Source organism: Pseudophryne corroboree, unplaced genomic scaffold, assembly GCF_028390025.1.
Source record: "Pseudophryne corroboree isolate aPseCor3 unplaced genomic scaffold, aPseCor3.hap2 scaffold_758, whole genome shotgun sequence".
Lineage (NCBI taxonomy): Eukaryota > Metazoa > Chordata > Amphibia > Anura > Myobatrachidae > Pseudophryne > Pseudophryne corroboree.
Window position 1 is genome coordinate 62658 of NW_026970337.1, and position 18063 is coordinate 80720.

The 18063-nt window shown below is 50.1% G+C and overlaps 27 non-coding genes and 3 pseudogenes across 27 annotated transcripts; 17 read left to right on the top strand and 13 right to left on the bottom strand.

The window, feature by feature from the left end:
- The first annotated feature begins 175 nt into the window (after positions 1 to 175).
- Positions 176 to 339, top strand: LOC135040766 (U1 spliceosomal RNA). Its single transcript, XR_010234594.1, has one exon. It is a non-coding gene; the product is annotated as a U1 spliceosomal RNA (small nuclear RNA).
- A 152-nt stretch (positions 340 to 491) lies between these two features.
- On the top strand, positions 492 to 627 carry LOC135040695 (U1 spliceosomal RNA; annotated as a pseudogene).
- Positions 628 to 1325: 698 nt separating this feature from the next.
- LOC135040771 (U1 spliceosomal RNA) lies at positions 1326 to 1489 on the top strand. Its single transcript, XR_010234599.1, has one exon. It is a non-coding gene; the product is annotated as a U1 spliceosomal RNA (small nuclear RNA).
- Positions 1490 to 1641: 152 nt separating this feature from the next.
- Positions 1642 to 1804, top strand: LOC135040663 (U1 spliceosomal RNA). The gene has a single exon (XR_010234513.1). It is a non-coding gene; the product is annotated as a U1 spliceosomal RNA (small nuclear RNA).
- Positions 1805 to 2478: 674 nt separating this feature from the next.
- Positions 2479 to 2642, top strand: LOC135040614 (U1 spliceosomal RNA). The gene has a single exon (XR_010234467.1). It is a non-coding gene; the product is annotated as a U1 spliceosomal RNA (small nuclear RNA).
- Positions 2643 to 2794: 152 nt separating this feature from the next.
- On the top strand, positions 2795 to 2957 carry LOC135040712 (U1 spliceosomal RNA). The gene has a single exon (XR_010234550.1). It is a non-coding gene; the product is annotated as a U1 spliceosomal RNA (small nuclear RNA).
- A 674-nt stretch (positions 2958 to 3631) lies between these two features.
- Positions 3632 to 3795, top strand: LOC135040623 (U1 spliceosomal RNA). The gene has a single exon (XR_010234476.1). It is a non-coding gene; the product is annotated as a U1 spliceosomal RNA (small nuclear RNA).
- A 152-nt stretch (positions 3796 to 3947) lies between these two features.
- LOC135040717 (U1 spliceosomal RNA) lies at positions 3948 to 4083 on the top strand (annotated as a pseudogene).
- A 698-nt stretch (positions 4084 to 4781) lies between these two features.
- Positions 4782 to 4945, top strand: LOC135040616 (U1 spliceosomal RNA). Its single transcript, XR_010234469.1, has one exon. It is a non-coding gene; the product is annotated as a U1 spliceosomal RNA (small nuclear RNA).
- A 152-nt stretch (positions 4946 to 5097) lies between these two features.
- Positions 5098 to 5260, top strand: LOC135040648 (U1 spliceosomal RNA). Its single transcript, XR_010234499.1, has one exon. It is a non-coding gene; the product is annotated as a U1 spliceosomal RNA (small nuclear RNA).
- A 674-nt stretch (positions 5261 to 5934) lies between these two features.
- LOC135040624 (U1 spliceosomal RNA) lies at positions 5935 to 6098 on the top strand. The gene has a single exon (XR_010234477.1). It is a non-coding gene; the product is annotated as a U1 spliceosomal RNA (small nuclear RNA).
- A 152-nt stretch (positions 6099 to 6250) lies between these two features.
- On the top strand, positions 6251 to 6413 carry LOC135040671 (U1 spliceosomal RNA). The gene has a single exon (XR_010234521.1). It is a non-coding gene; the product is annotated as a U1 spliceosomal RNA (small nuclear RNA).
- A 674-nt stretch (positions 6414 to 7087) lies between these two features.
- LOC135040787 (U1 spliceosomal RNA) lies at positions 7088 to 7251 on the top strand. The gene has a single exon (XR_010234615.1). It is a non-coding gene; the product is annotated as a U1 spliceosomal RNA (small nuclear RNA).
- A 142-nt stretch (positions 7252 to 7393) lies between these two features.
- On the top strand, positions 7394 to 7556 carry LOC135040649 (U1 spliceosomal RNA). The gene has a single exon (XR_010234500.1). It is a non-coding gene; the product is annotated as a U1 spliceosomal RNA (small nuclear RNA).
- A 674-nt stretch (positions 7557 to 8230) lies between these two features.
- On the top strand, positions 8231 to 8394 carry LOC135040632 (U1 spliceosomal RNA). Its single transcript, XR_010234484.1, has one exon. It is a non-coding gene; the product is annotated as a U1 spliceosomal RNA (small nuclear RNA).
- Positions 8395 to 8546: 152 nt separating this feature from the next.
- On the top strand, positions 8547 to 8709 carry LOC135040656 (U1 spliceosomal RNA). Its single transcript, XR_010234507.1, has one exon. It is a non-coding gene; the product is annotated as a U1 spliceosomal RNA (small nuclear RNA).
- Positions 8710 to 9530: 821 nt separating this feature from the next.
- Positions 9531 to 9693, bottom strand: LOC135040665 (U1 spliceosomal RNA). The gene has a single exon (XR_010234515.1). It is a non-coding gene; the product is annotated as a U1 spliceosomal RNA (small nuclear RNA).
- A 468-nt stretch (positions 9694 to 10161) lies between these two features.
- LOC135040641 (U1 spliceosomal RNA) lies at positions 10162 to 10324 on the top strand. The gene has a single exon (XR_010234493.1). It is a non-coding gene; the product is annotated as a U1 spliceosomal RNA (small nuclear RNA).
- An 828-nt stretch (positions 10325 to 11152) lies between these two features.
- Positions 11153 to 11315, bottom strand: LOC135040682 (U1 spliceosomal RNA). The gene has a single exon (XR_010234532.1). It is a non-coding gene; the product is annotated as a U1 spliceosomal RNA (small nuclear RNA).
- Positions 11316 to 11467: 152 nt separating this feature from the next.
- On the bottom strand, positions 11468 to 11631 carry LOC135040737 (U1 spliceosomal RNA). Its single transcript, XR_010234565.1, has one exon. It is a non-coding gene; the product is annotated as a U1 spliceosomal RNA (small nuclear RNA).
- Positions 11632 to 12305: 674 nt separating this feature from the next.
- On the bottom strand, positions 12306 to 12468 carry LOC135040709 (U1 spliceosomal RNA). Its single transcript, XR_010234548.1, has one exon. It is a non-coding gene; the product is annotated as a U1 spliceosomal RNA (small nuclear RNA).
- A 152-nt stretch (positions 12469 to 12620) lies between these two features.
- LOC135040761 (U1 spliceosomal RNA) lies at positions 12621 to 12784 on the bottom strand. The gene has a single exon (XR_010234589.1). It is a non-coding gene; the product is annotated as a U1 spliceosomal RNA (small nuclear RNA).
- A 674-nt stretch (positions 12785 to 13458) lies between these two features.
- Positions 13459 to 13621, bottom strand: LOC135040638 (U1 spliceosomal RNA). The gene has a single exon (XR_010234490.1). It is a non-coding gene; the product is annotated as a U1 spliceosomal RNA (small nuclear RNA).
- Positions 13622 to 13772: 151 nt separating this feature from the next.
- LOC135040789 (U1 spliceosomal RNA) lies at positions 13773 to 13936 on the bottom strand. The gene has a single exon (XR_010234616.1). It is a non-coding gene; the product is annotated as a U1 spliceosomal RNA (small nuclear RNA).
- A 674-nt stretch (positions 13937 to 14610) lies between these two features.
- On the bottom strand, positions 14611 to 14773 carry LOC135040639 (U1 spliceosomal RNA). Its single transcript, XR_010234491.1, has one exon. It is a non-coding gene; the product is annotated as a U1 spliceosomal RNA (small nuclear RNA).
- Positions 14774 to 14924: 151 nt separating this feature from the next.
- LOC135040781 (U1 spliceosomal RNA) lies at positions 14925 to 15088 on the bottom strand. The gene has a single exon (XR_010234608.1). It is a non-coding gene; the product is annotated as a U1 spliceosomal RNA (small nuclear RNA).
- A 674-nt stretch (positions 15089 to 15762) lies between these two features.
- Positions 15763 to 15925, bottom strand: LOC135040672 (U1 spliceosomal RNA). Its single transcript, XR_010234522.1, has one exon. It is a non-coding gene; the product is annotated as a U1 spliceosomal RNA (small nuclear RNA).
- A 152-nt stretch (positions 15926 to 16077) lies between these two features.
- On the bottom strand, positions 16078 to 16241 carry LOC135040637 (U1 spliceosomal RNA). Its single transcript, XR_010234489.1, has one exon. It is a non-coding gene; the product is annotated as a U1 spliceosomal RNA (small nuclear RNA).
- A 701-nt stretch (positions 16242 to 16942) lies between these two features.
- Positions 16943 to 17078, bottom strand: LOC135040696 (U1 spliceosomal RNA; annotated as a pseudogene).
- Positions 17079 to 17230: 152 nt separating this feature from the next.
- On the bottom strand, positions 17231 to 17394 carry LOC135040780 (U1 spliceosomal RNA). Its single transcript, XR_010234607.1, has one exon. It is a non-coding gene; the product is annotated as a U1 spliceosomal RNA (small nuclear RNA).
- Between the last annotated feature and the right edge of the window lie 669 nt (positions 17395 to 18063).

Consider the following 18063-nt stretch of genomic DNA (forward strand, 5'->3'; position numbering starts at 1 on the left):
TGATGGTGCTTCAGTATTAGGCAGCCTTCCGCCCTCCCATGTTCATCTGAAAAGATGTGGTCTCCCTGCAGTTGTTGTCCCCAGATGAGAGTTCCCTTGTGCTGCCTCAGTTGAATCTCCTTTACTTGACAGAGATGTGCCTGAGCAGCGGCCCTCACCAGCCCTATCCCAAATCATACTTATTTTGCATAGGAGATACCATGGTCATGAAGATTGTTCTCCCAGGGTTAGGTTCATTCATTGCATTCTGGGTATGCTGACCCCTGTGATTTTCCCAAATGTGGGAAACTCGACTGCATTATTTGTGGTAGTGGGGGACTGTGTTTGTGCTTTCCTCTGGTCAGCTCTGGTAAAAGTCAGATTTCTTTGTCTCAGATCTTCCTCTAGCCTTGTTCTTCTTTCGAGAGTTCCCTGGTGCTGCTTCAGTTGGATCTCCTTCACTTCACAGGGGGGAACCCGAGCAGCGACCCTCCCCAGCTCTAGCCCAACTCCTACTTACCTGCCAGGTGAGATACTATGATCATGAAGGTGCTTCTCCCAGGGCAAGGCTCAACCATTGCACTCTGGGTGTGCTGCTCCTGCGATTTCCCCAAATGTGGGAAACTTGACTGCATAATTTGTGTTTCCCCTCGTCGGCTCTCGTATAATTCAGATCTCTTTGTCTCAGGTCTCTCTCCAGCCTAGTTTGCTGTCTGTTTCCACTTCTCTTTTCTTGAGCCGCTCCCTTCTATGCCCTTGCGCACTATCCTGACTTCTCCCGTCTGCTTACTTCGTGCCTTCCAACGCACAATGCGAACTACAGGTAGTGCTGCAGGGCCCACACCCTTTTACTTGCCTTACAGAGTAGCTCTGGAGCAGTTACAGTGCCCAGCTGCTGCAAGAAATCAGCTTTAATGCTTCAGGGGCTGGGGCATAGCCAACATGAGCCCCACACAGAAGGAGGGAGGAGGTGTGTAATGCAAACTAGGGGTCATCCAAGCGCTGCAAAAGGCCGCCATGCCCTGCACGCCCCTTTTCTCTTTTCATATGCAGACGAGGGTTGAAGCCAACTTTGACCCACTGCTTGGATGACATCACCATATGCAAATCCATCTGCTGCAGGCCTTCCCCCAGGAATGCTTGCACTAGTTGTTGCATTTGGTTTGTTGTTTGGGGGTGCTTCAGTATTAGGCAGCCTTCTGCCCTCACATGTTCATCTGAAAATATGTGTTCTCCCTGCAGTTGTTGTCCCCAGATGAGAGTTCCCTTGTGCTGCCTCAGTTGAATCTCCTTTACTTGACAGAGATGTGCCTGAGCAGCGGCCCTCCCCAGCCCTATCCCAAATCATACTTATTTTGCATAGGCGATACCATGGTCATGAAGATTGTTCTCCCAGGGTGAGGTTCATTCATTGCATTCTGGGTATGCTGACCCCTGTGATTTCCCCAAATGTGGGAAACTCGACTGCATTATTTGTGGTAGTGGGGGACTGTGTTTGTGCTTTCCTCTGGCCAGCTCTGGAAAAAGTCAGATTTCTTTGTCTCAGATCTTCCTCTAGCCTTGTTCTTCTTTCGAGAGTTCCCTTGTGCTGCCTCAGTTGGATCTCTTTCACTTGACAGGGGGGTGCCCGAACAGCGACCCTCCCCAGCTCTAGCCCAACTCCTACTTACCTGCCAGGTGAGATACTATGATCATGAAGGTGCTTCTCCCAGGGCAAGGCTCACCCATTGCACTCTGGGTGTGCTGCCCCTGCGATTTCCCCAAATGTGGGAAACTTGACTGCATAATTTGTGTTTCCCTTGGTCGGCTCTCGTATAATTCAGATCTCTTTGTCTCAGGTCTCTCTCCAGCCTAGTTTGCTGTCTGTTTCCACTTCTCTTTTCTTCAGCCGCTCCCTTCTATACCCTTGTGCACTATCCTGACTTCTCCTCCCGTCTGCTTACTTTGTGCCTTCCAATGCACAATGCAAACTACAGGTAGTGCTGCAGGGCCCACACCCTTTTACTTGCCTTACAGAGCAGCTCTGGAGCTGTTACAGTGCCCAGCTGCTGCAAGAAATCAGCTTGAATGCTCCAGGGGATGGGGCATGGCCAACATGAGCCCCACACCAAAGGAGGGTGGAGGTGTTTAATGCGAACTAGGGGTCATCCAAGCACCGCAAAAGGCCGCCATGCCCTGCACGCCCCTTTTCTCTTTTCATATGCAGATGAGGGTTGAAGCCAACTTTGACCCACTGCTTGGATGACATCACCGTATGCAAATCCGTCTTCTGCAGAACTTCCCCCAGGAATGCTTGCACTAGTTGTTGCATTTGGTTTGTTGTTTGGGGGTGCTTCAGTATTAGGCAGCCTTCTGCCCTCCCATGTTCATCTGAAAATATGTGTTCTCCCTGCAGTTGTTGTCCCCAGATGAGAGTTCCCTTGTGCTGCCTCAGTTAAATCTCCTTTACTTGACAGAGATGTGCATGAGCAGCGGCCCTCCCCAGCCCTATTCCAAATCATACTTATTTTGCATAGGAGATACCATGGTCATGAAGATTTTTCTCCCAGGGTGAGGTTTATTCATTGCATTTTGGGTATGCTGACCCCTGTGATTTCCCCAAATGTGGGAAACTCAACTGCATTATTTGTGGTAGTGGGGGACTGTGTTTGTGCTTTCCTCTGGTCAGCTCTGGTAAAAGTCAGATTTCTTTGTCTCAGATTTTCCTCTAGCCTTGTTCTTCTTTCGAGAGTTCCCTTGTGCTGCCTTAATTGGATCTCCTTCACTTTACAGGGGGGTACCCTAGCAGCGACCCTCCCCAGCTCTAGCCCAACTCCTACTTACCTGCTAGGTGAGATACTATGATCATGAAGGTGCTTCTCCCAGGGCAAGGCTAACCCATTGCACTCTGGGTGTGCTGCTCCTGCGATTTCCCCAAATGTGGGAAACTTGACTGTATAATTTGTGTTTCCCCTGGTCGGCTCTCGTATAATTCAGATCTCTTTGTCTCAGATCTCTCTCCAGCCTAGTTTGCTGTCTGTTTCCACTTCTCTTTTCTTGAGCCGCTTACTTCTATGCCCTTGCGCACTATCCTGACTTCTCCTCCTGTCTGCTTACTTTGTGCCTTCCAACGCACAATGCGAACTACAGGTAGTGCTGCAGGGCCCACACCCTTTTACTTGCCTTACAGAGCAGCTCTGGAGCTGTTACAGTGCCCAGCTGCTGCAAGAAATCAGCTTGAATGCTTCAGGGGCTGGGGCATAGCCAACATGAGCCCCACACCAAAGGAGGGTGGAGGTGTTTAATGCAAACTAGGGGTCAGCCAAGCGCCGCAAAAGGCCACCATGCCCTGCACGCCCCTTTTCTCTTTTCATATGCAGACGAGGGTTGAAGCCAACTTTGACCCACTGCTTGGATGACATCACCATATGCAAATCCATCTGCGGCAGGCCTTCCCCCAGGAATGCTTGCACTAGTTGTTGCATTTGGTTTGTTGTTTGGGGGTGCTTCAGTATTAGGCAGTCCTCTGCCCTCCCATGTTCATCTGAAAATATATGTTCTCCCTGCAGTTGTTGTCCCAAGATGAGAGTTCCCTTGTGCTGCCTCAGTTGAATCTCCTTTACTTGACAGAGATGTGCATGAGCAGCGGCCCTCCCCAGCCCTATTCCAAATCATACTTATTTTGCATAGGAGATACCATGGTCATGAAGATTTTTCTCCCAGGGTGAGGTTCATTCATTGCATTTTGGGTATGCTGACCCCTGTGATTTCCCCAAATGTGGGAAACTTGACTGCATTATTTGTGGTAGTGGGAGACTGTGTTTGTGCTTTCCTCTGGTCAGCTCTGGTAAAAGTCAGATTTCTTTGTCTCAGATCTTCCTCTAGCCTTGTTCTTCTTTCGAGAGTTCCCTGGTGCTGCCTCAGTTGGATCTCCTTCACTTCACAGGGGGGAACCCGAGCAGCGACCCTCCCCAGCTCTAGCCCAACTCCTACTTACCTGCCAGGTGAGATACTATGATCATGAAGGTGCTTCTCCCAGGGCAAGGCTCAACCATTGCACTCTGGGTGTGCTGCTCCTGCGATTTCCCCAAATGTGGGAAACGTGACTGCATAATTTGTGTTTCCCCTCGTCGGCTCTCGTATAATTCAGATCTCTTTGTCTCAGGTCTCTCTCCAGCCTAGTTTGCTGTCTGTTTCCACTTCTCTTTTCTTGAGCCGCTCCCTTCTATGCCCTTGCGCACTATCCTGACTTCTCCCGTCTGCTTACTTCGTGCCTTCCAACGCACAATGCGAACTACAGGTAGTGCTGCAGGGCCCACACCCTTTTACTTGCCTTACAGAGTAGCTCTGGAGCAGTTACAGTGCCCAGCTGCTGCAAGAAATCAGCTTGAATGCTTCAGGGGCTGGGGCATAGCCAACATGAGCCCCACACCGAAGGAGGGTGGAGGTGTGTAATGCGAACTAGGGGTCATCCAAGCGCTGCAAAAGGCCGCCATGCCCTGCACGCCCCTTTTCTCTTTTCATATGCAGACAAGGGTTGAAGCCAACTTTGACCCACTGCTTGGATGACATCACCATATGCAAATCCATCTGCTGCAGGCCTTCCCCCAGGAATGCTTGCACTAGTTGTTGCATTTGGTTTGTTGTTTGGGGGTGCTTCAGTATTAGGCAGCCTTCTGCCCTCACATGTTCATCTGAAAATATGTGTTCTCCCTGCAGTTGTTGTCCCCAGATGAGAGTTCCCTTGTGCTGCCTCAGTTGAATCTCCTTTACTTGACAGAGATGTGCCTGAGCAGCGGCCCTCCCCAGCCCTATCCCAAATCATACTTATTTTGCATAGGCGATACCATGGTCATGAAGATTGTTCTCCCAAGGTGAGGTTCATTCATTGCATTCTGGGTATGCTGACCCCTGTGATTTCCCCAAATGTGGGAAACTCGACTGCATTATTTGTGGTAGTGGGGGACTGTGTTTGTGCTTTCCTCTGGTCAGCTCTGGAAAAAGTCAGATTTCTTTGTCTCAGATCTTCCTCTAGCCTTGTTCTTCTTTCGAGAGTTCCCTTGTGCTGCCTCAGTTGGATCTCTTTCACTTGACAGGGGGGTGCCCGAACAGCGACCCTCCCCAGCTCTAGCCCAACTCCTACTTACCTGCCAGGTGAGATACTATGATCATGAAGGTGCTTCTCCCAGGGCAAGGCTCACCCATTGCACTCTGGGTGTGCTGCCCCTGCGATTTCCCCAAATGTGGGAAACTTGACTGCATAATTTGTGTTTCCCCTGGTCGGCTCTCGTATAATTCAGATCTCTTTGTCTCAGGTCTCTCTCCAGCCTAGTTTGCTGTCTGTTTCCACTTCTCTTTTCTTGAGCCGCTCCCTTCTATGCCCTTGCGCACTATCCTGACTTCTCCTCCTGTCTGCTTACTTTGTGCCTTCCAACGCACAATGCGATCTACAGGTAGTGCTGCAGGGCCCAGACCCTTTTACTTGCCTTACAGAGCAGCTCTGGAGCTGTTACAGTGCCCAGCTGCTGCAAGAAATCAGCTTGAATGCTTCAGGGGCTGGGGCATAGCCAACATGAGCACCACACCAAAGGAGGGTGGAGGTGTTTAATGCAAACTAGGGGTCAGCCAAGCGCCGCAAAAGGCCACCATGCCCTGCACGCCCCTTTTCTCTTTTCATATGCAGACGAGGGTTGAAGCCAACTTTGACCCACTGCTTGGATGACATCACCATATGCAAATCCATCTGCGGCAGGCCTTCCCCCAGGAATGCTTGCACTAGTTGTTGCATTTGGTTTGTTGTTTGGGGGTGCTTCAGTATTAGGCAGCCTTCTGCCCTCCCATGTTCATCTGAAAATATATGTTCTCCCTGCAGTTGTTGTCCCAAGATGAGAGTTCCCTTGTGCTGCCTCAGTTGAATCTCCTTTACTTGACAGAGATGTGCATGAGCAGCGGCCCTCCCCAGCCCTATTCCAAATCATACTTATTTTGCATAGGAGATACCATGGTCATGAAGATTTTTCTCCCAGGGTGAGGTTCATTCATTGCATTTTGGGTATGCTGACCCCTGTGATTTCCCCAAATGTGGGAAACTTGACTGCATTATTTGTGGTAGTGGGAGACTGTGTTTGTGCTTTCCTCTGGTCAGCTCTGGTAAAAGTCAGATTTCTTTGTCTCAGATTTTCCTTTAGCCTTGTTCTTCTTTCGAGAGTTCCCTTGTGCTGCCTCAGTTGGATCTCCTTCACTTTACAGGGGGGTACCCGAGCAGCGACCCTCCCCAGCTCTAGCCCAACTCCTACTTACCTGCCAGGTGAGATACTATGATCATGAAGGTGCTTCTCCCAGGGCAAGGCTCACCCATTGTACTCTGGGTGTGCTGCTCCTGCGATTTCCCCAAATGTGGGAAACTTGACTGCATAATTTGTGTTTCCCCTGGTCGGCTCTCGTATAATTCAGATCTCTTTGTCTCAGGTCTCTCTCCAGCCTAGTTTGCTGTCTGTTTCCACTTCTCTTTTCTTCAGCCGCTCCCTTCTATACCCTTGTGCACTATCCTGACTTCTCCTCCCGTCTGCTTACTTTGTGCCTTCCAATGCACAATGCAAACTACAGGTAGTGCTGCAGGGCCCACACCCTTTTACTTGCCTTACAGAGCAGCTCTGGAGCTGTTGCAGTGCCAAGCTGCTGCAAGAAATCAGCTTGAATGCTTCAGGGGCTGGGGCATAGCCAACATGAGCCCCACACCGAAGAAGGGTGGAGGAGTTTAATGCAAACTAGGGGTCAGACAAGCGCAGCAAAAGGCCACCATGCCCTGCACGCCCCTTTTCTGTTTTCATATGCAGACGAGGGTTGAAGCCAACTTTGACCCACTGCTTGGATGACATCACCATATGCAAATCCATCTGCGGCAGGCCTTCCCCCAGGAATGCTTGCACTAGTTGTTGCATTTGGTTTGTTGTTTGGGGGTGCTTCAGTATTAGGCAGCCGTCTGCCCTCCCATGTTCATCTGAAAATATGTGTTCTCCCTGCAGTTGTTGTCCCTAGATGAGAGTTCCCTTGTGCTGCCTCAGTTGAATCTCCTTAACTTGACAGAGATGTGCCTGAGCAGCGGCCCTCCCCAGCTCTATCCCAAATCATACTTATTTTGCATAGGAGATACCATGGTCATGAAGATTATTCTCCCAGGGTGAGGTTCATTCATTGCATTCTGGGTATGCTGACCCCTGTGATTTCCCCAAATGTGGGAAACTCGACTGCTTTATTTGTGGTAGTGGGGGACTGTGTTTGTGTTTTCCTCTGGTCAGCTCTGGTAAAAGTCAGATTTCTTTGTTTCAGAGCCTTGTTCTTCTTTTGAGAGTTCCCTTGTGCTGCCTCAGTTGGATCTCCTTCACTTGACAGGGGGGTGCCCGAGCAGAGACCCTCCCCAGCTCTAGCCCAACTCCTACTTACCTGCCAGGTGAGATACTATGATCATGAAGGTGCTTCTCCCAGGGCAAGGCTCACCCATTGCACTCTGGGTGTGCTGCCCCTGCGATTTCCCCAAATGTGGGAAACTTGACTGCATAATTTGTGTTTCCCCTGGTCGGCTCTCGTATAATTCAGATCTCTTTGTCTCAGGTCTCTCTCCAGCCTAGTTTGCTGTCTGTTTCCACTTCTCTTTTCTTCAGCCGCTCCCTTCTATACCCTTGTGCACTATCCTGACTTCTCCTCCCGTCTGCTTACTTTGTGCCTTCCAATGCACAATGCAAACTACAGGTAGTGCTGCAGGGCCCACACCCTTTTACTTGCCTTACAGAGCAGCTCTGGAGCTGTTACAGTGCCCAGCTGCTGCAAGAAATCTGCTTGAATGCTTCAGGGGATGGGGCATGGCCAACATGAGCCCCACACCAAAGGAGGGTGGAGGTGTTTAATGCGAACTAGGGGTCATCCAAGCACCGCAAAAGGCCGCCATGCCCTGCACGCCCCTTTTCTCTTTTCATATGCAGATGAGGGTTGAAGCCAACTTTGACCCACTGCTTGTATGACATCACCGTATGCAAATCCGTCTTCTGCAGAACTTCCCCCAGGAATGCTTGCACTAGTTGTTGCATTTGGTTTGTTGTTTGGGGGTGCTTCAGTATTAGGCAGCCTTCTGCCCTCCCATGTTCATCTGAAAATATGTGTTCTCCCTGCAGTTGTTGTCCCCAGATGAGAGTTCCCTTGTGCTGCCTCAGTTGAATCTCCTTTACTTGACAGAGATGTGCCAGAGCAGCGGCCCTCCCCAGCCCTATTCCAAATCATACTTATTTTGCATAGGAGATACCATGGTCATGAAGATTGTTCTCCCAGGGGGAGGTTCATTCATTGCATTTTGGGTATGCTGACCCCTGTGATTTCCCCAAATGTGGGAAACTCAACTGCATTATTTGTGGTAGTGGGGGACTGTGTTTGTGCTTTCCTCTGGTCAGCTCTGGTAAAAGTCAGATTTCTTTGTCTCAGATTTTCCTCTTGCCTTGTTCTTCTTTCGAGAGTTCCCTTGTGCTGCCTCAGTTGGATCTCCTTCACTTGACAGGGGGGTACCCGAGCAGCGACCCTCCCCAGCTCTAGCCCAACTCCTACTTACCTGCCAGGTGAGATACTATGATCATGAAGGTGCTTCTCCCAGGGCAAGGCTCACCCATTGCACTCTGGGTGTGCTGCTCCTGCGATTTCCCCAAATGTGGGAAACTTGACTGCATAATTTGTGTTTCCCCTGGTCGGCTCTCGTATAATTCAGATCTCTTTGTCTCTCTCCAGCCTAGTTTGCTGTCTGTTTCCACTTCTCTTTTCTTCAGCCGCTCCCTTCTATACCCTTGTGCACTATCCTGACTTCTCCTCCCGTCTGCTTACTTTGTGCCTTCCAATGCACAATGCAAACTACAGGTAGTGCTGCAGGGCCCACACCCTTTTACTTGCCTTACAGAGCAGCTCTGGAGCTGTTATAGTGCCCAGCTGCTGCAAGAAATCAGCTTGAATGCTTCAGGGGCTGGGGCATAGCCAACATGAGCCCCACACCGAAGGAGGGTGGAGGTGTTTAATGCAAACTAGGGGTCGGTCAAGCGCCGCAAAAGGCCACCATGCCCTGCACGCCCCTTTTCTGTTTTCATATGCAGACGAGGGTTGAAGCCAACTTTGACCCACTGCTTGGATGACATCACCATATGCAAATCCATCTGCGGCAGGCCTTCCCCCAGGAATGCTTGCACTAGTTGTTGCATTTGGTTTGTTGTTTGGGGGTGCTTCAGTATTAGTCAGCCTTCTGCTCCACCCTCCTTTGGTGTGGGGCTCATGTTGGCCATGTCCCATCCCCTGAAGCATTCAAGCAGATTTCTTGCAGCAGCTGGGCACTGTAACAGCTCCAGAGCTGCTCTGTAAGGCAAGTAAAAGGGTGTGGGCCCTGCAGCACTACCTGTAGTTTGCATTGTGCATTGGAAGGCACAAAGTAAGCAGACGGGAGGAGAAGTCAGGATAGTGCACAAGGGTATAGAAGGGAGCGGCTGAAGAAAAGAGAAGTGGAAACAGACAGCAAACTAGGCTGGAGAGAGATCTGAGACAAAGAGATCTGAATTATACGAGAGCCGACCAGGGGAAACACAAATTATGCAGTCAAGTTTCCCACATTTGGGGAAATCGCAGGGGCTGCACACCCAGAGTGCAATGGGTGAGCCTTGCCCTGGGAGAAGCACCTTCATGATCATAGTATCTCACCTGGCAGGTAAGTAGGAGTTGGGCTAGAGCTGGGGAGGGTCGCTGCTCGGGCACCCCCCTGTTAAGTGAAGGAGATCCAACTGAGGCAGCACAAGGGAACTCTCAAAAGAAGAACAAGGCTAGAGGAAGATCTGAAACAAAGAAATCTGACTTTTACCAGAGCTGACCAGAAGAAAACACAAACACAGTCCCCCACTACCACAAATAAAGCAGACGAGTTTCCCACATTTGGGGAAATCACAGGGGTCAGCATACCCAAAATGCAATGAATGAACCTCACCTCGACTGCTTTATTTGTGGTAGTGGGGGACTGTGTTTGTGTTTTCTTCTGGTCAGCTCTGGTAAAAGTCAGATTTCTTTGTTTCAGATCTTCCTCTAGCCTTGTTCTTCTTTTGAGAGTTCCCTTGTGCTGCCTCAGTTGGATCTCCTTCACTTAACAGGGGGGTGCCCGAGCAGCGACCCTCCCCAGCTCTAGCCCAACTCATACTTACCTGCCAGGTGAGATACTATGATCATGAAGGTGCTTCTCCCAGGGCAAGGCTCACCCATTGCACTCTGGGTGTGCTGCCCCTGCGATTTCCCCAAATGTGGGAAACTTGACTGCATAATTTGTGTTTCCCCTGGTCGGCTATCGTATAATTCAGATCTCTTTGTCTCAGATCTCTCTCCAGCCTAGTTTGCTGTCTGTTTCCACTTCTCTTTTCTTCAGCCGCTCCCTTCTATACCCTTGTGCACTATCCTGACTTCTCCTCCCGTCTGCTTACTTTGTGCCTTCCAATGCACAATGCAAACTACAGGTAGTGCTGCAGGGCCCACACCCTTTTACTTGCCTTACAGAGCAGCTCTTGAGCTGTTACAGTGCCCAGCTGCTGCAAGAAATCTGCTTGAAAGCTTCAGGGGATGGGGCATGGCCAACATGAGCCCCACACCAAAGCAGGGTGCAGCAGAAGGCTGCCTAATACTGAAGCACCCCCAAACAACAAACCAAATGCAACAACTAGTGCAAGCATTCCTGGGGGAAGGCCTGCCGCAGATGGATTTGCATATGGTGATGTCATCCAAGCAGTGGGTCAAAGTTGGCTTCAACCCTCATCTGCATATGAAAACAGAAAAGGGGCGTGCAGGGCATGGTGGCCTTTTGCGGCGCTTGACTGACCCCTAGTTTGCATTAAACACCTCCACCCTCCTTCGGTGTGGGGCTGATGTTGGCTATGCCCCAGCCCCTGAAGCATTCAAGCTGATTTCTTGCAGCAGCTGGGCACTGTAACAGCTCCAGAGCTGCTCTGTAAGGCAAGTAAAAGGGTGTGGGCCCTGCAGCACTACCTGTAGTTTGCATTGTGCATTGGAAGGCACAAAGTAAGCAGACGGGTGGAGAAGTCAGGATAGTGCACAAGGGTATAGAAGGGAGCGGCTGAAGAAAAGAGAAGTGGAAACAGACAGCAAACTAGGCTGGAGAGAGACCTGAGACAAAGAGATCTGAATTATACGAGAGCCGACCAGGGGAAACACAAATTATGCAGTCAAGTTTCCCACATTTGGGGAAATCGCAGGAGCAGCACACCCAGAGTACAATGGGTGAGCCTTGCCCTGGGAGAAGCACCTTAATGATCATAGTATCTCACCTGGCAGGTAAGTAGGAGTTGGGCTAGAGCTGGGGAGGGTCGCTGCTCGGGTACCCCCCTGTAAAGTGAAGGAGATCCAACAAAGGCAGCACAAGGGAACTCTCGAAAGAAGAACAAGGCTAGAGGAAAATGTGAGACAAAGAAATCTGACTTTTACTAGAGCTGACCAGAGGAAAGCACAAACACAGTCCCCCACTACCACAAATAATGCAGTTGAGTTTCCCACATTTGGGGAAATCACAGGGGTCAGCATACCCAAAATGCAATGAATGAACCTCACCCTGGGAGAAAAATCTTCATGACCATGGTATCTCCTATGCAAAATAAGTATGATTTGGAATAGGGCTGGGGAGGGCCGCTGCTCATGCACATCTCTGTCAAGTAAAGGAGATTCAACTGAGGCAGCACAAGGGAACTCTCATCTGGGGACAACAACTGCAGGGAGAACATATATTTTCAGATGAACATGGGAGGGCAGAAAGCTGCCTAATACTGAAGCACCCCCAAACAACAAACCAAATGCAACAACTAGTGCAAGCATTCCTGGGGGAAGGCCTGCCGCAGATGGATTTGCATATGGTGATGTCATCCAAGCAGTGGGTCAAAGTTGGCTTCAACCCTCGTCTGCATATGAAAAGAGAAAAGGGGCGTGCAGGGCATGGTGGCCTTTTGCGGCACTTGGCTGACCCCTAGTTTGCATTAAACACCTCCACCCTCCTTTGGTGTGGGGCTCATGTTGGCTATGCCCCAGCCCCTGAAGCATTCAAGCTGATTTCTTGCAGCAGCTGGGCACTGTAACAGCTCCAGAGCTGCTCTGTAAGGCAAGTAAAAGGGTGTGGGCCCTGCAGCACTACCTGTAGTTCGCATTGTGCGTTGGAAGGCACAAAGTAAGCAGACAGGAGGAGAAGTCAGGATAGTGCGCAAGGGCATAGAAGGGAGCGGCTCAAGAAAAGAGAAGTGGAAACAGACAGCAAACTAGGCTGGAGAGAGACCTGAGACAAAGAGATCTGAATTATACGAGAGCCGACCAGGGGAAACACAAATTATGCAGTCAAGTTTCCCACATTTGGGGAAATCGCAGGAGCAGCACACCTAGAGTGCAATGGGTGAGCCTTGCCCTGGGAGAAGCACCTTCATGATCATAGTATCTCACCTGGCAGGTAAGTAGGAGTTGGGCTAGAGCTGGGGAGGATCGCTGCTCGGGTACCCCCCTGTAAACTGAAGGAGATCCAACTGAGGCAGCACAAGGGAACTCTCGAAAGAAGAACAAGGCTAGAGAAAAATCTGAGACAAAGAAATCTGACTTTTACCAGAGCTGACCAGAGGAAAGCACAAACACAGTCCCCCACTACCACAAATAATGCAGTCAAGTTTCCCACATTTGGGGAAATCACAGGGGTCAGCATACCCAAAATGCAATGAATGAACCTCACCCTGGGAGAACAATCTTCATGACCATGGTATCTCCTATGCAAAATAAGTATGATTTGGAATAGGGCTGGGGAGGGCCGCTGCTCATGCACATCTCTGTCAAGTAAAGGAGATTCAACTGAGGCAGCACAAGGGAACTCTCATCTGGGGACAACAACTGCAGGGAGAACACATATTTTCAGATGAACATGGGAGGGCAGAAGGCTGCCTAATACTGAAGCACCCCCAAACAACAAACCAAATGCAACAACTAGTGCAAGCATTCCTGGGGGAAGTTCTGCAGAAGACGGATTTGCATACGGTGATGTCATCCAAGCAGTGGGTCAAAGTTGGCTTCAACCCTCATCTGCATATGAAAAGAGAAAAGGGGCGTGCAGGGCATGGCGGCCTTTTGCGGTGCTTGGATGACCCCTAGTTCGCATTAAACACCTCCACCCTCCTTTGGTGTGGGGCTCATGTTGGCCATGCCCCATCCCCTGAAGCATTCAAGCTGATTTCTTGCAGCAGCTGGGCACTGTAACATCTCCAGAGCTGCTCTGTAAGGCAAGTAAAAGGGTGTGGGCCCTGCAGCACTACCTGTAGTTTGCATTGTGCATTGGAAGGCACAAAGTAAGCAGACGGGAGGAGAAGTCAGGATAGTGCACAAGGGTATAGAAGGGAGCGGCTGAAGAAAAGAGAAGTGGAAACAGACAGCAAACTAGGTTGGAGAGAGACCTGAGACAAAGAGATCTGAATTACACGAGAGCCGACCAGGGGAAACACAAATTATGCAGTCAAGTTTCCCACATTTGGGGAAATCGCAGGGGCAGCACACCCAGAGTGCAATGGGTGAGCCTTGCCCTGGGAGAAGCACCTTCATGATCATAGTATCTCACCTGGCAGGTAAGTAGGAGTTGGGCTAGAGCTGGGGAGGGTCTCTGCTTGGGCACCCCCCTGTCAAGTGAAGGAGATCCAACTGAGGCAGCACAAGGGAACTCTCGAAAGAAGAACAAGGCTAGAGGAAGATCTGAACAAAGAAATCTGACTTTTACCAGAGCTGACCAGAGGAAAACACAAACACAGTCCCCCACTACCACAAATAAAGCAGTCGAGTTTCCCACATTTGGGGAAATCACAGGGGTCAGCATACCCAGAATGCAATGAATGAACCTCACCCTGGGAGAATAATCTTCATGACCATGGTATCTCCTATGCAAAATAAGTATGATTTGGGATAGGGCTGGGGAGGGCCGCTGCTCATGCACATCTCTGTCAAGTAAAGGAGATTCAACTGAGGCAGCACAAGGGAACTCTCATCTGGGGACAACAACTGCAGGGAGAACACATATTTTCAGATGAACATGGGAGGGCAGAAGGCTGCCTAATACTGAAGCACCCCCAAACAACAAACCAAATGCAACAACTAGTGCAAGCATTCCTGGGGGAAGTTCTGCAGAAGACGGATTTGCATACGGTGATGTCATCCAAGCAGTGGGTCAAAGTTGGCTTCAACCCTCATCTGCATATGAAAAGAGAAAAGGAGCGTGCAGGGCATGGCGGCCTTTTGCGGTGCTTGGATGACCCCTAGTTCGCATTAAACACCTCCACCCTCCTTTGGTGTGGGGCTCATGTTGGCCATGCCCCATCCCCTGAAGCATTCAAGCTGATTTTTTGCAGCAGCTGGGCACTGTAACATCTCCAGAGCTGCTCTGTAAGGCAAGTAAAAGGGTGTGGGCCCTGCAGCACTACCTGTAGTTTGCATTGTGCATTGGAAGGCACAAAGTAAGCAGACGGGAGGAGAAGTCAGGATAGTGCACAAGGGTATAGAAGGGAGCGGCTGAAGAAAAGAGAAGTGGAAACAGACAGCAAACTAGGTTGGAGAGAGACCTGAGACAAAGAGATCTGAATTACACGAGAGCCGACCAGGGGAAACACAAATTATGCAGTCAAGTTTCCCACATTTGGGGAAATCGCAGGGGCAGCACACCCAGAGTGCAATGGGTGAGCCTTGCCCTGGGAGAAGCACCTTCATGATCATAGTATCTCACCTGGCAGGTAAGTAGGAGTTGGGCTAGAGCTGGGGAGGGTCTCTGCTTGGGCACCCCCCTGTCAAGTGAAGGAGATCCAACTGAGGCAGCACAAGGGAACTCTCGAAAGAAGAACAAGGCTAGAGGAAGATCTGAACAAAGAAATCTGACTTTTACCAGAGCTGACCAGAGGAAAACACAAACACAGTCCCCCACTACCACAAATAAAGCAGTTGAGTTTCCCACATTTGGGGAAATCACAGGGGTCAGCATACCCATAATGCAATGAATGAACCTCACCCTGGGAGAATAATCTTCATGACCATGGTATCTCCTATGCAAAATAAGTATGATTTGGGATAGAGCTGGGGAGGGCCGCTGCTCAGGCACATCTCTGTCAAGTAAAGGAGATTCAACTGAGGCAGCACAATGGAACTCTCATCTGGGGACAACAACTGCAGGGAGAACACATATTTTCAGATGAACATGGGAGGGCAGAAGGCTGCCTAATACTGAAGCACCCCCAAACAACAAACCAAATGCAACAACTAGTGCAAGCATTCCTGGGGGAAGTTCTGCAGAAGACGGATTTGCATACGGTGATGTCATCCAAGCAGTGGGTCAAAGTTGGCTTCAACCCTCATCTGCATATGAAAAGAGAAAAGGGGCGTGCAGGGCATGGCGGCCTTTTGCGGTGCTTGGATGACCCCTAGTTCGCATTAAACACCTCCACCCTCCTTTGGTGTGGGGCTCATGTTGGCCATGCCCCATCCCCTGAAGCATTCAAGCTGATTTCTTGCAGCAGCTGGGCACTGTAACAGCTCCAGAGCTGCTCTGTAAGGCAAGTAAAAGGGTGTGGGCCCTGCAGCACTACCTGTAGTTTGCATTGTGCATTGGAAGGCACAAAGTAAGCAGACGGGAGGAGAAGTCAGGATAGTGCACAAGGGTATAAAAGGGAGCGGCTGAAGAAAAGAGAAGTGGAAACAGACAGCAAACTAGGCTGGAGAGAGACCTGAGACAAAGAGATCTGAATTATACGAGAGCCGACCAGGGGAAACACAAATTATGCAGTCAAGTTTCCCACATTTGGGGAAATCGCAGGAGCAGCACACCCAGAGTACAATGGGTGAGCCTTGCCCTGGGAGAAGCACCTTCATGATCATAGTATCTCACCTGGCAGGTAAGTAGGAGTTGGGCTAGAGCTGGGGAGGGTCGCTGCTCGGGTACCCCCCTGTAAAGTGAAGGAGATCCAACTGAGGCAGCACAAGGGAACTCTCGAAAAAAGAACAAGGCTAAAGGAAAATCTGAGACAAAGAAATCTGACTTTTACCAGAGCTGACCAGAGGAAAGCACAAACACAGTCTCCCACTACCACAAATAATGCAGTCAAGTTTCCCACATTTGGGGAAATCACAGGGGTCAGCATACCCAAAATGCAATGAATGAACCTCACCCTGGGAGAAAAGTCTTCATGACCATGGTATCTCCTATGCAAAATAAGTATGATTTGGAATAGGGCTGGGGAGGGCCGCTGCTCATGCACATCTCTGTCAAGTAAAGGAGATTCAACTGAGGCAGCACAAGGGAACTCTCATCTTGGGACAACAACTGCAGGGAGAACATATATTTTCAGATGAACATGGGAGGGCAGAAGGCTGCCTAATACTGAAGCACCCCCAAACAACAAACCAAATGCAACAACTAGTGCAAGCATTCCTGGGGGAAGGCCTGCCGCAGATGGATTTGCATATGGTGATGTCATCCAAGCAGTGGGTCAAAGTTGGCTTCAACCCTCGTCTGCATATGATAAGAGAAAAGGGGCGTGCAGGGCATGGTGGCCTTTTGCAGCGCTTGGCTGACCCCTAGTTTGCATTAAACACCTCCACCCTCCTTTGGTGTGGGGCTCATGTTGGCTATGCCCCAGCCCCTGAAGCATTCAAGCTGATTTCTTGCAGCAGCTGGGCACTGTAACAGCTCCAGAGCTGCTCTGTAAGGCAAGTAAAAGGGTGTGGGCCCTGCAGCACTACCTGTAGTTTGCATTGTGCATTGGAAGGCACAAAGTAAGCAGACGGGAGGAGAAGTCAGGATAGTGCACAAGGGTATAGAAGGGAGCGGCTGAAGAAAAGAGAAGTGGAAACAGACAGCAAACTAGGCTGGAGAGAGACCTGAGACAAAGAGATCTGAATTATACGAGAGCCGACGAGGGGAAACACAAATTATGCAGTCAAGTTTCCCACATTTGGGGAAATCGCAGGAGCAGCACACCCAGAGTGCAATGGTTGAGCCTTGCCCTGGGAGAAGCACCTTCATGATCATAGTATCTCACCTGGCAGGTAAGTAGGAGTTGGGCTAGAGCTGGGGAGGGTCGCTGCTCGGGTTCCCCCCTGTGAAGTGAAGGAGATCCAACTGAGGCAGCACCAGGGAACTCTCGAAAGAAGAACAAGGCTAGAGGAAGATCTGAGACAAAGAAATCTGACTTTTACCAGAGCTGACCAGAGGAAAGCACAAACACAGTCCCCCACTACCACAAATAATGCAGTCGAGTTTCCCACATTTGGGAAAATCACAGGGGTCAGCATACCCAGAATGCAATGAATGAACCTCACCCTGGGAGAACAATCTTCATGACCATGGTATCTCCTATTCAAAATAAGTATGATTTGGGATAGGGCTGGTGAGGGCAGCTGCTCAGGCACATCTCTGTCAAGTAAAGGAGATTCAACTGAGGCAGCACAAGTGAACTCTCATCTGGGGACAACAACTGCAGGGAGACCACATCTTTTCAGATGAACATGGGAGGGCGGAAGGCTGCCTAATACTGAAGCACCATCAAATATCAAACCATATGCAACAACTAGTACAAGCACTCCTGGGGGAAGGTCTGCAGCAGACGGATTTGCATACGGTGATGTTATCCAAGCAGTGGGCCAAAGTTGACTGGAACCCTCATCTGCATATGAAAAGAGAAAAGGGGCATGCAGGGCATGGCGGCCTTTCGCAGTGCTTGGATGACCCCTAGTTCGCATTAAACACCTCCCCCCTCCTTTGGTGTGGGGCTCATGTTGGCCATGCCCCATCCCCTGAAGCATTCAAGCTGATTTCTTGCAGCAGCTGGGCACTGTAACAGCTCCAGAGCTGCTCTGTAAGGCAAGTAAAAGGGTGTGGGCCCTGCAGCACTACCTGTAGTTTGCATTGTGCATTGGAAGGCACAAAGTAAGCAGACGGGAGGAGAAGTCAGGATAGTGCACAAGGGTATAGAAGGGAGCGGTTGAAGAAAAGAGAAGTGGAAACAGACAGCAAACTAGGCTGGAGAGAGACCTGAGACA